General features: G+C 46.0%; 1 long non-coding RNA gene across 5 annotated transcripts in view; it reads left to right on the top strand.

Annotated features, from left to right (window-relative positions):
* LOC106800391 (uncharacterized) overlaps positions 1-16,152 on the top strand; it is a 91,262-nt gene that overhangs the window by 43,828 nt on the left and 31,282 nt on the right. For 2 of the 5 annotated variants that reach the window (XR_015554273.1, XR_015554277.1), the window contains exon 5: positions 2,416-3,307. This is a non-coding gene — a long non-coding RNA (uncharacterized LOC106800391). Of the gene's footprint in view, positions 1-832; positions 1,051-2,415; positions 3,308-16,152 lie in introns of those variants that run through there. The other 3 variants (XR_015554275.1, XR_015554274.1, XR_015554276.1) reach the window with 3 other exon arrangements.

Below are 16,152 nucleotides of genomic sequence, written 5' to 3'. Positions count from 1 at the left end.
TGATACAGGATGATATCTCAGAGATATTGCAGATTTGGTTCCAAACCACTGCAATAAAGCGAGTATTGCAATAAAGCCAGTCACACAAATTTCTTGGTTTCCCAGTATGTATAACATTATGTTTACACTATACGGTAGTCTATTAAATGTGCAATAGCATTATGTCTAAAAAAAAAAAGGTACAGACCTTAATTAAAAAATATTTCTAAAAAGTGCTAATCATCATCTAGGCCTTCAGCTAGTCATAATCTTTTTGCTGGTAGAAGGTCTTGTAAAAAATGCAGTCTCTGCAAAGTGCTATAAAGTGAAGCACAATAAAACGAGGAATGCCTGTACAAATAGTGGTGACAGTGGGTGCAGCTCTGTGGAGTTCAGTCTTCCAAGAATGCCTAGCCCTGGGATCCAGAGCACTGCTAGGTTGCAGTGTAGCCACATGAAAGACCCGAATGATTCCTTTAGGGAAAGTTGAGAAGATGAGTCCACAATGGAGGGCATTTAATTATGTTTATCCCAAAAGGTACAAAACTGAGAGAACGAGAGAAGCACAGGGAGGAAACCAATTAATGTTGCATTTATTTTCATGTAAAGAACAGAACTTCCTCCTGGAGTAGCTAAAAAAAGGTCAACAGATTGAGTACTTCAGCAGGGACCCTGTCTTACTTTATGAGCTTAGCAGTTGCCAGCAAGCAAATCTGAGGTGAAAATTTTCCTATTTGTGACTATTCTAATAAAGTGGGAACATATGAATTGCTAAATTTCATAGCAATTCCAAAAGAAGAAAAATCATAAAATCCACTTACTGCCCTTTTCTATTTTGTCTTTGTGTCTTTAGCCACCTTGTAGTGATCCAGGTGCCATTTCAGCCACGGCAACAAAGCGTTCACCTTCCATACCATGCATCCCCAGGTGCTCTGTGATACAGGTCAAAGGGAGGTTTCGAAACCAGGCCCAGCTTACCAATGCCTTTGAACTAAATTTCCTTTGGAGCTGAACTTCTCAGTTTAAAAACAAAAACAAACCTATAGCTGAATTCCCTATAGATAAACAATCTGGTAATTAAAAAAAAAAATTGAGAATATTCTTTCTTATATGTTTTAATTCTTTATACCTGAAATCAATTTTGACTTAATAGTCTCATTTTAGGTGACTTGAGCATTATATTTTGATGAGAGACATCTACAATCATAAAATGGCTAAAGGGATTCAGCATTGTAATGAGTTAACCTGTAGAATGTGGAACTCTTAATATAATAGCACTTTCCTGCATAAGACATTTCTTAATAGCTACAGTTCACTAATCTAATTTACTAATAGTTTTCCTTTAACATATAGCCTCTTTAGGCTTATTTGACCAAATTTTGACATTAATTTTGTACTATAATTTGGTTGACTTGTTCAGGAAATGTAAATGAGAAAATGTGTCAAATACAAATAAAGCCTGTTTAGTCATTACTTGATGCATGAGGCTTGAAAAGCAATTATGATACTATTTTAACCCCTTTTTGTTATTGAATGCTTAAATTAAACACTTCCATCCTGACATGATGGGAGAATTAAGGCTTTGCCCTCTGATCACCTATGAATAGAAAACTTAACTGTAAAATTAAAGCAGAAAATAAAAACTACCTGGGATTATTCATGCAGTACTATTGCTTATACTGTTTCCTTTTTCTCCTGCTCTTTTCTCCTGCTATGTGTCTTCTTAAGAGTGCCAATAAATGGTAAGTTCCCCCATTTGCCCTGTGGAAAAGGCGTGGAGGGAATGGGAGTGTGTGTCTTCTCTGTAGATTCTGACAAAGCCTGCTGGTTCTGCTGTGTGTTGGCCTGCGTGTTAGCTCTTGTAGAACATTCCCTGCGTGAAGTGTGGGTCCACAATATTTTGTCAAGCTGTCTGATACTGGAGCATGCACAGTGACTCTAAGTTCCCTTTTCTCTTTCTGCTTTTCTTGGATTTCATGTATCAAGTCCACATTTTCATTGCTAGCTTTATAAGGCAAACCATTTTGTCCACTTTTGTTTTGCTCACAGAACATTTGTACAGAGTTTATTTACTTCATCATACAAACTAGTCAACTAATCTTTGAAAGAATACAAGACTAGTTTTTCACCAGGCCTTGATGGAGTTTCAGACTGAAACTTCTATAAACTTTAGCACCCAAAGGCTAGAGGATTGTTATCAAGTAGCTTTGTGAAAGCAATATATCATTTAGACTGCTTTGTAAAAACAAAAATTTCTCTCTCATTCCTGTCAGTATTGCCAATTTCATTTAAATTTGTAAACATTTAACTTTTCTTTTTTGCTGAGCCATCAGAGGGATTGTTGCAGCTGTAGGTTGAGGGGATGTCAGCGACAGCTTCTTAGCATTCTCAGTGACCCCGATGTATCCTGCTAGTTCTCCCTCACTTTGTCTATAGTTTCTTTTCCTAGACAAAACCCACCGATGGCCACTGAGACCAGCAGCTTGGTGCATTCCCACACTGAGAAGAAGCACGAGCCAGCTGACATGCCCTACCAGACCGGGAAGCTTCACCCCACCATCCAGGTGGCAAATCTGCTTTAACACATCACACAGATAAAGTGTGCTGAGGGCTCTGGCTTAAAGAAGGAATACGAAGTGAGCATGAGCTTTGCACCAGGGCTCCTTCTCAACCTTCCTGGGCATGATGCCAGGTACTGTGCTCCCAACTCATTCAGCCAGCCAGTGGGACCCCATGAGGGCTGCCAAGAAGGGGCCATGTATTTCATCCATGGATCCATTTCCATCTGGCTGTGAGACTTATGACCCAGAAGCTAACATATGTTAAATGGAAAAAGGAGGACCACTTCACCTTTTCCATAATCTGTATGAATTTGCAATGAAAACAGAGGCCTACTAGGATTACCTTTCTTGGCTTTTCCTATAATTATGATTTTAAATCCTAATAATTTTGTGGTAATTACCTCAGGAAGAAACTGTCCACTTACAACAATTTTAGTCCAATCAGTGATGTCCTGTGGTGGAGATGAGACAACAGTAAAGGGACTGGCTAGTGTCATTGCTGTGACAGCTGTTATTGTCCTGCCAGCCCAGAGAGCATGTCACTGTCCTGGGATCTGGTGCTGACAGCTTTTAGGGGCATTTCCAGGAACAGTGATATTCTTACCATATATAAAATGTAGGGCTCACCTTCTTCACAGCCACTGTCATTAGCTAATTCTGTGGGAAAATCATTCAAGAACTAAAGAAAATTACTCCATTTGAAGAAGTCTGATTCAAAGAAGCACACCGTTACCTGAGTATGTGTGTGTTGTGTGTATGTGAGTGAGTTGGGGGGTGGTAGGGGAAGTTGGGGGGGGCTTAGATTTCTCTTTTTACCTTATTAAAATTAGTTCACAGTCATTGGTAAAGGTAAAGTAGCATGCTTACAGTAAAAATTGGGTTATGTAGATATGTGGTTTTTTAAGTCTTAGAATGTGTTTCTGTCCTGTATCTACCTAGTGACTAGCTCACAGGTGGGAAACATCTTGTCTGGAATTAGAGTATTTTTGAAATCAGTTCCTACCACCTCCATATCCTATGAGTTTCAAACTCTATTACTTTCTCCTCTTGGGGGCACACTTGTGATACTTCATTTTATGTCCCAGATGCTGCCTTGTCATGGATTTAGCTCCATCTCTGGGCTTAATTGCCAAAGATTTGTTACAGCAGTCAGAGCCATGCCACTGCTGCACTTCTTTTCAGACTAGGTCTTTGGTTCGACATAGACAGACAGACACACTTTGCTCTGCTGACATGTGCATCGTTGTATGTTACCAATGACCTTAGTTCAGAAGACTGCAAAAAGCCAAGGAAATTCAAACCAGGCCCCAAGGGTTTGATTTAAGTCCAGAAAATATTTTCAGATGAAGCTCTGCATTTTAGCAACACTGAAATTCTTAGTTTTACCTTTAGCTATTTAACTTATGCTTCAGTGAAACTGACTGCCTTTGCATATTTCCTCATGCACTTTTAAAGGCGAGCTTAGGAATTAATAGGATTAAGAGTAAGACTTCCAAAAGCATTAATATCTTATGAAAGACAAAATTAGGTTATTGAGAAAATATAAACCTAATGAATAGAGATGATATTGTAGTTCTAGCCAATATTCTGAATGCAGATATTGCTCAAATGTTTATTAAAGATGTTAATGTCAAAGAGATTAGTTATAGGCTCAAATAGCAATTCATAAAATAACAGTCCAATTTTTCATGGACTATTTTAAAATACCTACCTTGAGACTTCTGTAACTCACCATAGATGATGCATATTTGAAAGTATGCAAAAAATTTAGTAAGCTGACATGCTGGAGCTAGCTCACTAGAGCCTATTGTATGCACCACTTTCCAGCCCCTGTTCAGTGACATCATATTGGGAGTTTGACCATGATGGGAGTATTTGTATCATGGAAATTAGCTGATGCTAGAAATCAGGACTTTCTCTTTTCTCTGGAGATCCTGGTTTACCAGTCCATTACTGGGAACAAACCTGTAATTGACTGAAGAATTCATTCAATCTCCGTGAAACAAGGTCTCTAAATAGAAATTTATTGGGTTTTAATAGGAAAATACGTGTTATTCTTTGCATGCATTCTTTGCGTTCTTCGCATGTTGCATCTGCCCAAAAACAGTGAGGGTTTCAAGGCCTCGCCCTTCTGCCTTCACTGTGTTGTTGAGGGGTTCAGTGGCTGAGCATGGTAGATGAGGAGGAATGAGGCTAGAAGGAACACTTTTTTGGAAAGCCCTTTTGAAAGTTAATTTTTTTGTCAAAATAAATACTTGCTGTATTTATTTTTGCATGCACGAAGTTGGCAATTGCAACTTGTTTTTTGTTTTTTCAAGCTGGGAATTGTCTTAGGTAGGGTTCCCCAGAAGCAGTCCCTGAGACAAAGATTTGGATGCGAGTGATTTTTTAAGAAAGTTCTCCCAGGAGAAACCTGTTAGAGAGTAGGAGAAGCAAGTAGGAAGGAGCCAAGCCAGGTGGGATTTCAGGTGACTTAAGCTTCGGCCTGATCTGGTGGGGAGCCCTGGAGCCTAAGTTACATTGCAGTCTTGGTCCTGGCTCGCTGCATGGTGGACTTTCCCATGCTTCAGTGATCAAGCGCTGGCTATGGGCTACTCAAGGGGCCATAAACTCCCAGATCCTTCCAACTCTTGGCACATCTAGTTGAAGTGGCCCAATAGTCTTCTGAAGAAGACTGCACACAGAGATGGGCCAAAGGACCTTGGCCAGCAGAAGTCCATGTGAGCCTGGCTGGAAAGTCTGGACATCCAGGACAGAGCTTGGCTATATAGCAGCCCCTGGACTGTGCAAAATTTGAAATGACAGATTTCTGGACATTGATTCCTGATGTCACAACCTTGGTGTTGAAGCAGAAGGGAATGGCAGACCCAGGACTAGACTTCAGAGAACTCTTATGGATGGTCAGCCTAGCTGGAACAATGCTCCATAGCACTATATTCTTTTTAAGAAATAGTTTTTGTGTGATGCTGAGCTTTTGACAAGGTATTTAAGTGTGTCCTCAGAAGGCTTGAGAATCTCTGATGGACACAATCACCAGCGTTCGGCGCCATTGGGAAACTCGCAGAAAGCAGGCTGGTTCTGGAGTGGAGCCAAGAGGAGGCTAAGAAGCAAAGCAAAGACAATGGTGGAGATGAAGGTCTGGTCCAGTGTGGGGCGCAAGGACCCAGAGTAGTTTGGAGTTAGTGGCAGTTGATTGGAAGCAGTTGATGGGCGTGGGCAGCAGTTAGAACCCCAAGGCAGTTAGAACAAGCCAGTTCCACAGCAGCCGGCTCTTTACTAGCTGGAAAGTGCTACAGGCCACAGCCTAGGCTTAATTATGGGGAAGGTCACTCAAATATTGGACTATTGACTCTTCCAGACTCTTTGTACTTTAAAATTTCCCAGCCACAAGTTTGGTGTTGCAAAGTCCTGAGAATGTGCAGGGCTGGAGGGGCCAGAGCACTCCTGCCATGATGGCAGGTGTGGGAGGAAATTTCCTCGGGAGGGGCAGGGAGCAGGACAGGGATGGGGCAAAGGGAGGACAAGTTTGCTCTCTTCTCTTACCTCCCACGGTCCAGCCGACTCTCTGCACTTAGAGCGCCACTGAGCTGGCGGAGTACCGGGGCAGATAAATCATTTCTAGAGAGATTCTTGGCCTGGGCAGCAACATCTGTCAGGTGCGTTTCACTTGACAATAATGTTGGCCCCTGTTCCCTGTGAGCCTGGCTGAAATGAGGAAAGAGCAGAGGGAGAAGTTCAAACGCACTGTTTCCCACTTCTCACAGCCCTCACTGGGCTCTCAGCATTTCTCAGTTGGGTGTAGCTACTGCCTTTCTTGGTGGTTTTCCTGACTCCAGTCTACTTTTCACAAAGCAGCTAGAATTAAAACAACAAAAAGCAGTCCGTTCTGGCATTCCTTATTAAAGCTCTGTAATGTCCTCTGAGTTCTGACCTGACCCACCTCTCTGCAACCCTGTCCCCGGCCCTTGTGTGCTGCCCTGCAGCCTGGGGTCACCTATGGTCCCTGCCTCAGACCTCACAGTCTGCTTCCTCATCCTGGAAACGTTTCCTGCCTCTCCCTGGGGCTTGGTCCTTCTCACCCTTCATCTGGGTCCAGCAAAACCACCACCTCCTTAGAGGTTTTCCTGTCTAACAGGGTCTTGTTGTGAAGCTCTGTCTCTCTGTACTGTTAATTTATTCATAGTTCTCATCACCAAGTGTGATGTTTATTTGCCCAGTGTGTTTCCCCAGGGGAGGTGGCCATCACGTCGGTTCCTCACCCAACACTTAGCACGCAGTGTGTGCAGCACGCGTCTGATGAGTGAACACACGGACTCCAGTTTCTCTCTTTTGCAACCTACCGTGCATTCTGCCAGGAGGAAGACTCCACTTGCGTGTTAGTCTCTTGCTTAAAAGTTTTGGTAGCTTTGATTTTTATAGGCTGAATCTACAGCGTCTCAGTGAGGCTTTCAAGGGATCCAGGCGATTCTTACCATGCTGGCCCAGGTGGATGGCGTCTTCACTGTCCCCCAAACAAGCCAGCTCTTTCTGGGTTATGTGCTCTGGCCATGCCTTGTCCACACTGGACTCCCCTCTCTCTTCCCTCGACAAGCTGGTTGCTTCCAAACATTGCCCTCTGATTTCTCTTCCTCTGAATTATTTTCAGGATTTATTTTGAGACTCTTAACCTTTGTAACTCAATCATATATCTTTTATTGATAATTGTTTTTGTGAGTGTCTGCATGTCTGTTTTCCCCCCAAATACTTTAAGTTCTTAAAGGGCAAAGACTATGGATTTTGTACTTTTCAGAGTGCCTTGCAGGCACATAAACAAAGCCTTCTTAACTTTAATTGATTTAGGAAAACAAAACAAAACAAAAATATGTGATTCCTACTAGAATGTAAGCGAATGTCATTGCATGAGGGCAGTTATTTTTTTAAACTGTTTTGATCACTCTAGTGTCTCTGGAGCCTTGAGAAGTGCCTGGCACATTAATAAATATTAGTTGGATGAATTAACCTTTTAACATGTGGTGGGGAAAATATTCTTATTCCATGAAGCTTTCATGTTTTCCAATGATAAAAAAAATCAACATGGAAGTAAATGTTCTTAACTTGTCCTAGTCAGAAGTTTCGAGTTATTTTGAATGTTAACCGTAATTTATCAGCTGATTTCTACCATATTGAATTCAACTAAGTAATCTGCTAACAGTATTGATTTGCCATTTCATCAAAGAAGTCAATGAAAGGGTGGTATTTGGATTACAGAAATTTACTTTACAGGCAGACATTTCCAGGACACAGTCCTTGGGCAGAGTAGCATATAGTTAACACATTTGGGAGAGAGGGACAGTGGGATATGTGACGTGGAGCTCTGCTCTGAGGGGGTTATATTAGGTTTCCTCTAATTTTAAGATTGGGGGGTTACCTCGTGTATCTTCTAACTAGTTCCCCCAGGTGCTGATTTTGTTCTGTCAGCTCCCAAAGTGGGTCTGCTGAAATGCAACAAACCATTTAACAAGGAAGTCTTTTCAATTGCAGTTGACGCATTTTCTTGTAAATGTTTAAGAACAGGTTTGGTGCCGCATCTTGTGCTCAAAGACTGCCCAGTGAAGTGGGAAAGGCCCTGGTTCTCAAGTCAGAGACCCAAGGTTCAAGTTTAGGTCTCCATTTTCATAAGTTTGGTAACCGAAGCTTGGCCATTTCACTTCACTTTCCTGAGTGGTACAATGGGCGTGCTCCCATCAGTTTCTTCTACCTTAGTGGACTTTGTGAGGATCAAATGAGATTTTGCGTGGGAGAGTGCTTTCATAAAATGCAAATAGTTACATGGATAAAGGTCATATGTTTAATAATTTAATATATAAATGATATGCTCTCAAATCTTCTTCTCCCCGAATGTTTTCTCTAAAGTGTCTTCAAACCCACTCACTTTTCTTTCCTGTGTCATTTCTCCAAATCTCCTCAGCTTGTGTTCTTGTCAGGGAAAAAAAGAATAGAAAATTTTGCTTAATCCTGATTACCTGTTCTCTTCATCTTCTGCAGACCCCTTGGGTTTGGAGCTGGAAGGGCTTGATTGCTCCTAGGTAGAAGAAATCATGGTCAATGAATACTTGCTAAGTGATGATTTGACTGCTAGCTCTCAGGTGCCCTCCCTGAGACATTGACCCCAGTGAAGAGGCTTGCTTTCTGAACAGAAATAAAGCCAACCCTGTATTTCTGTGTATAACCAGAAGTAAAATAAAATAAAAATAAAGTTAAAAAGCCCTATTTGTAATGTTTGACAACTGCCATCTGTGGAGGAGAACTTGGTATGTCTTGTACTGAGGTCTGTGGGGTTTTCGTTTGTGGCCCCGGTTGACGGAGTGGGAACGCTGGAAGGCTCCACATTAGGGCTGGGAAGGGAAGACTTTGGAACCTACTAGGCTGGATGCTGTGTGGTGGGAGATGCTGTTCCCTCCCTCTCTAAGACCTGAGGGGATGAGACGGGACTTTGCAAAGGTGAAGTCCAATATGGATTTTGAGGTTTCCCATCAGGATTGGGGCAAACACTGGTATTCCATGTTCCCAGCAGAATAATTTGTAAAGTCCACATTGCTCACAACATTTTGTGCAAATTGGTTCTTTGGGGGAAACTTGGAGAAAATGTTAAATTTTGTGAGTCGAGTTGATGGGGTACGAGAGGAGTCCGGCTGACCCTGCGGGGGTGGAGAGCACAAGGGACTGAGAGCAAAAGCACCTACAAAGAAGGAAATGTCTGGGAGTCTGCAGAAGTATTAGGAGGCTTCGGTTTTCAGTTCGTGGGGGTGGCGGGCGTTGGGGGGGACTGTCAAGTTCAAGATTCTTCTGTTGGGTCCAGGCTTCAGAGGCTAGGGAGGGCTCTGCACACGTAAAAAGCCACCTTTTATTAATGCCTCTCGTAGTTGCTCTTGATCTTCAGGGTTTGAAAGAATAACAAAAGTCAGGGATGTTGTCAGTGAGGAAGCTGTTCGAGAGAGGAGTTAAAGGGGGTCCCAGTGTCTGCGCCACCGATGTCCTGATAGCTGAAACCCTGTCGCAACACCAGCGTTTTTTTAAGGCTTCTTTCTCTGCTAGTTTCAAAGGGCAATTTCAGTCTCACTGATTGAGATTTTGTCTGTCTTTTGCTTTGTTAAGGATGGTCCAAATGTGCACTGTGCTCTTAACCCAGACCTGAAGGTACCCAGCTGGACAAATCAAAAGATAGTGGATAGTTAGGTGAAATTTGTTGTAGCCAGTGTGCTCGCTCTCTAGTCGTGTGTGATTGGGTTTCTGCTTCCCCAGAGGCATGTATGCATGTGGAACAGACAACTCTTTGCTAAGCAAATATATAATCAGGGGCTATATGACTATCTAAAACCACCTTGGCCAGTGAGTTAAGTTAAACAGCCACTGACCGTTTGAGTTTGATCTTGATTTGGTTTTGGAAAGCTTTCCCTCCTCTTCCCAAATTAGCAACATCTTCCATGTGCTGCCACATCTAGCAAGAAAGTTAAAAAAATGACTCTGCCTGTATATGTAAGTCCTGGGGGAAATAGAAAGTTAACTTTCGATCATAAAAAGCTGCCTCCCTCCCCACAGCCCCCAAGACTGGTAATAAGCAAATGTGTGGTCATACATTTCAAAAGGTAAACAAGCATGCACTTTACTTGTGATACTTCTTGGCCCTTCTCTCTTTGGCCAGAGTCATGTTCCCCTCTCCAGCCAGTCTGTCACCTCCAGGCAGTCTCCTTTGGACGCGGCACATGCATTTGTCACGGTATATGTGTTGATTTCTATTTAGTCAGCTTTGTGACTGTGGTCACATGATGCCCTTCATCTGCATAAAATCCATTCCTCATCTGGGGTTAAGGACTCTGCATGTTCTGGTTTGTGCCTGATGCGTTGAGCTCGACTCAAATCCTTCTCCTGGGTTACTGGCTCCTTTGGCCTTTGTCCTATACGCGGGACATGCAAACCTGCACCCCCACTGTGCTGAGCAGGATTGGGGTCTCACATTTGGCCAAGTGTCATCAAGACACTTGCTCTGTCTCTTAGCTTTGCTTTCTCTCTATGTTGGTTTCATTTTCAAGTAGGTTCTCCCTACATGGTGGCAAATATGTCTTTCTTCATCCTTATAGCAAGTTCTCTAAGCTCAAAAAAGGTGCTTCTTTTTGATAATTCCAGCAAAAGTTCTGGGACGAGGTCTCACTGGACGAATTTGGGTCACATGCTCACTCCTGAATCAGTCACTGTGATCCTGCCGATAAGGCACCCTAGTGGGCTGGTGCCGCACCTCCTCCAGGTCCTCACTGTCTGACACGGACATTTATCACAGTAACAGCAGCTCTGAACCACTTCCCCTCAGGACCCAGTTACCTGGACTCCAACCGCCCCCCCCGCCCCCCCCACCAACTGGCTGCTGAAGCCAGCAGCCTTCCAAATGGTTCAGACACCGTCCAAGTCCCCCTCAAGTTTACCCACCCCCACAGACTCAGCCTTAATTATAACTCTTCTCAGTTTAGGTCTGGTTGCTGTGAGCTTGTGTGCCTCGAGCACCGCCCCTGGGCCACAGGTCCAGGCTTTCCACCTCCGCCTCAGGCCTGAGCCACAGAGGGGCCCAGCTCATGGGGATCCGAACCTCACCTGAGCTGTGGCCCACAGTCTCTGGAGCTGAGAGGGACCATCACCCAGGAGGGGGCCACCCTCCCAGGACTGGGAAGGGCAGGTTGAGCTCAGTGTCAGTTCTCTGTAGTCCACTGACACTTCCTCAGTGCCATGGAGACCCCTGCCCACCTCACGGCTCTGTTGTGAGGGTCAAATGAGACACGCCTGTGGTGTGGTGCAGTGACTGTGATCCCGGGCTGTCCATCACAATCACCAGGGGACGCTTCTTTTGTATTCCAGTGCATTTATTTAAAACACCTATCATGAAGCTCATGCCACCTTTACTCAAGGAGGTGACACACATTCTACCCCAGCTCCCCTTTTTGCCCTCCTGGGATGGGCGTGTGTAGGGAACGTTACCCCTTGGTACAGTGAAAATGTTGCCTGGAAGGCAAAAGCTTTCAGGAATCCTCGCATTTCGCTGTAGAAGCTCTCCAGCTCACAGACCTTGGCCTGCAGCTGACACCACTGCTCAGTCTGTTCTTGTAATACCTCCTCCTCTCCCTCTAATTGGGAGCACCTGTCCTTAGCCTGGAGGAGCTCAGCCCAGGACTCCTCTGTGCTCAGGGCCTGGGTCTCCTCTGGAACTTGCTCGAAGTCCCCCTCCTCATCTCATGCTGTGTCCAGGGAGGCTTGGTCCTCTGGCAAGTTCTTTAAGTCATGTTCTTCCTGTGGCACTAAGTTGACAAGATATTTCAGGCAGCCTTTGCTCCTTCTGAACAAGAGAACTCTTCAGAAGAAAAAGGCTCCCCAAGTGATATGCCACCAGGACATCAGGCTGAAGTTGGTCCCAGGCCAAAGGTCTTCAGGCCATGAGCCCAACACCTCAGCGCAGTGACCCGTCTGGGGGACTGTGCTCTGAATGGCTCCAAGCGCTGGCCAGGCCTTGGCACTGGGCCACAAACCTAACATTTCCCAGCCCACCTCTGACAGGCAGCAACCTCTGCCTTCACGGACAGCCCCTGACTTGGCCCTTCCACTGAAAGATGGATTTCCACCTGGACTAGTAGCCTCAGATTTGTCTTGGTCAAGACGCCCCACTTTTTTGTGTGCAGGTTGTTCTTTCTGCTCTGTTTCCTGGCCTTCCATCTGCTTTACAGATTGAATCTTGGTGGGGTGGGAGGAGCCACTGGGACTGGTTCTTCCTTTTCTAGTGGTTGGGACAGCATCTGGGAGCCAGGGACATGGCTAGGGCCAAGGTTGCCAGGAGGTGATGAGAAGTTTCTGAGGCCAGTCTCCTCACTGTCTGCAACTTCTGGGCTCAGATTCTCAGCTTTGATTTTCTCGTGGTGATGGGGCAGACAATGACGTATGGTATAAGGTATTTTTCTTCTACCAGGTAGCACCTTCTTCTAGCCAACTCACCTGGGCCTGGCAGAGGTGCCAACAGCCACAGGCAGATGAGGACTTGGGGAACATCCAGAGGAAAGTTGGGGCTAGACACCTGGTGTGCAACTGCATGGGGCCCCAGAGGATAGGGAGCAGGGGTTGGTGGCTGCCCTTTGCTGTGCTGGGTCAGGGGCCTAACAGTTGGCCGGTTGTCTGGGGGACTCACTTGCCCTGTGTTGAGCTGAGTTGGGGGCCTTGCAGTTAGCTGGGTGTCCTGGGTACTTGTTCCCCGTGAGCTGAGCTGGGTTGGAGGGCTCCTGGTAGACTGGGTTCCAGGGGCCTTGCTCGCCCTGTGTTGAGCTGGGTCAGGAGCCTCGCAGTTGGCTGGGTGCTCTGGGACTCATCCCCTGAGCTGAGCTGCGTTGTGGGGCTTGCAGTTGGTGGGTGTCCTGGAGACCTGTTTGCCCTATGCTAGGCTGTAGTGGATGACTCATGGTAGGCCAGGTGTTTGTGGGACTCACTTGCCCTGTGTTGAGCTGGGTTGGGGACTTCGCACCATGGCCCTCCTGATGTCACAATCCGGAGGCCATCTCCCATCCGCTACGAGGTGGGCTGGTAGCCATGTGCACCTTGCAGCACTCGGCTCCCTCTGCCCAGTTGCAGAGCCTTCACTTCAGAGGTGGGGCATCTAGGGATGGGGGCAGTGACCTACCCACATGGGGCATCCAGACCTGGTGCTCCCAAGAACGAAGGGGATCTGAAAGCCAGCGTGGGGCGGGCTGTTCTTCACATGGTGTGAGTCCTCCTCTGGGCCCTGCCCATTGCCAAAGTTCTACCCAGGAGTTTTCATGGTGATCGTAAGCATGCCTGGATCCTGAGGCTGCAATTGCTCACTTTGCTACTGTAGGTTTTCCCATCTGATGGCCGGTTCTGAGGACGGGACCTCCAGGAAGGGGCGAGTGAGATGAAGTGCAGTGTGGGTGGGCTGTAGGCAGCCTGGGGCAAGGACAGAGGAAGCAAGACTCCAAGAGGAGGAAGGGTCCTCACACTGAGGGTCCAGGGCAACGGAGGGAGTAGGCTACCCATCTGAGAACGTGGAAGTACCTTCCTGGACAGCACCCTAACACCCCTCCTATGCAGTTATCTGCCCCTTCCCCATCCCTGTGGTCATCATTGAAGACTTGCATGCTGCTTGCTGCTGGCACCACTACACCCCTGTTGTCATTTTTGGTGATTTCTGCATCCACAACGACAATCTGTTCTATACCTCTACTTTTGATCCTTGACTTCCTTGCCTCCTGTTGCAAATGTTGTTGGTATTTTCTCCAGCAGTCATTTCTTTCTTCTACACTGAGTAATGGTAATACTAATAAATAAAATGCAAATTGTTCTGGTTTCCGGATGCAAATTGGCTCAGAGAAAGTAGCCCCATTCCCAGGGAGTGAATCATGACTGGAGGAAATCAATCATGGTCCTCCCCTTCCTCTTTGCTAGGATTGGTTGAGGGTGAGGAGGACATTTGATCCAATTCTGGCCAATAGGGACTAAGTGGATGCCTCTGTAGGAGGCAAGTGGTGTTTGGGAAAGTTTTATCTCTTTAAAGAAAGGCAGATGGTAGGAATCAGTCATTGCTTTCTGCTTTTGACCTGGTAGGGTGAGTATGTGATGTTAGCAGCAGTAGCAGCCAAAGTGAGACTGTGAGGAAAGAGGTAATGAGATTCCCAGAGGAGCTGATGCAAAGGCCAGCCCCTGCTGATGGGATGAATCCATCAACCCTGGAGCCTCCTGACTCTGGACTCCTTGTTGGTGAGATCATAGCCACCTGGGTTGAAGCCACTTTGGGCCAGAAATTGTATTACATGAAGCTGAAGGCATCATAGCTGATCCATTTCATCCCCAGAATAATCTGTATATCTTACCAAAGTATTTCTTATGCCGATTCCACTTTTTAACTACCAACATTTGTGATTTATCCTGATGCGACATAGGCTATTGTAGGTCAAAGTCATATCTCATGCCCTTTGTATCCTCCAGTGTCCTAGCATCTTGCTTACCTCATAGTCAGTGCTAAACATGTGTCGTGAATAAAAGTGTGTGATGAATGGTTTACAGTTTGGGCCATCAACAGACCACAGCCCTTCACCCGGACCAATATATTTATTAATATGAAACAAGTGAAAAACAACAGGGAGATCGAGAACCTGAATGACTCAGGGTACTCCTTGTGGTCACTGCTGTGAAAACAAGTCAGAGGACAAGTCTAGGCCTGGCCCAAAGGAGGGTGGATCCTGAAGATGAAGGCCTGTGTTCCCCCCATCCATGCAGATGAGCTTGTCGTGGGTTAAGCCAGTAAGATGTTGGCAGTTGTTCAGGCAGCTCCTGTAATCTTAATGTGCACAACTTCTCCTTCCTCTTCCTTATGGAGTCATGCACCCATCCTAAGAAGACTGGTCTCTTGGCTCCCTTGAGCCCTGATGTGGTCATGTGACTCAGTTTTGAGTAGAAGGGCTGTGTGGGATTTCTGAGAAGAATCTGGAAGTGAGGCAGCAGCCCCTTCACGGCCATCTCTCCTTCCTCCGGCAGATGTAGAGTGCATGCGTGATGGCCAGACCCCCTCAGGTGGCGCCCCGAGGATGGAAGCCCCAGAGGGTGATGGAGCAGAAAGATGGCCCTTACCTTGGCATGCAGAATTTAGAATTCTTTATGTGAGAGAGAAGAATTTCACTTTGTTTTTTCCCAGTCGTTGTTACGTTGGCATGTTGTTGTATCCAGATGCACTGATCCCCAGCTTATCTAGGGCTCCTTCTCAACTCCATAGCTCCCCGGGGAAGGGGTCTTCTAGGCCTGCATCTCCCGAGCAACTACTGTGGTCCTAGAAATTGGGCTCCTCACCTGCCCACACTCACAACTTCTAAAGCTCCCTCCTCTTCGGCAGTTCCCAGAACTGGCCCATCTCCTTCATGCCCCTGGGCCTCTGCATGTGCTCCTGCCTTGCCCTGGAGTGTCAGCCACCTGGCTAGTCCTGCCCATCATTCCACTCTCAGTCATTTCCACTCTCAGTCATTTCCTCCAGGATGCCCTCCTGACCCTCCAACTAGCTCAGACCCCTTCACTTCTTTTTCACTGTCCTATCACAATTGTAATTATATATGTGTTTGTGAGTCTGTGTCTGATTAATGTCTCCCTTCCCCATGACACTGAGCAACCTGAAAGGGGACAGCCCTGTTTGTGTTCCCCTCTGTATCCCCAGTCCTGAGCACAGCCTCATACAGAAGGTGCTCATACATGCTGAGTCATGGCCTCATGAGCCTTCGGGTTTCTGCTTCTGTGACATCAGGATGCTCCTATCAGCACAGGCAGTGCCAAGCAAGGGTGTTGGCCTCAGTCAGAAGGCCCTAGCCATGGATATTCTGCCCAACCACTTTCTCATGGTATAATTTCAGGTATGTAACCTCTGTGACCTTGAAAGTGGACATGATGAGAGACCCAGCTCCCAGGGCTGTGGGGAGAACCCCCTGAAGAGCACTTGAAAATGCTTGGCTCCTTGTCAGCCACGGGCTACCTCCTTGCCCATCACAGCCCCAAGGTGGATATACAAGTAACTCTGATTCCCTTTGCCCAGGTCCTTGCTAGCTTGAGG

The sequence above is a fragment of the Ceratotherium simum genome, chromosome 14 (genome assembly GCF_057802395.1).
Source record: "Ceratotherium simum simum isolate JZ-2026a chromosome 14, ASM5780239v1, whole genome shotgun sequence".
In the NCBI taxonomy this organism is placed as follows: Eukaryota; Metazoa; Chordata; class Mammalia; order Perissodactyla; family Rhinocerotidae; genus Ceratotherium; species Ceratotherium simum.
The sequence above is the reverse complement of the archived record's forward strand: the minus strand, read 5'-3'. Positions and strand labels throughout refer to the sequence as shown.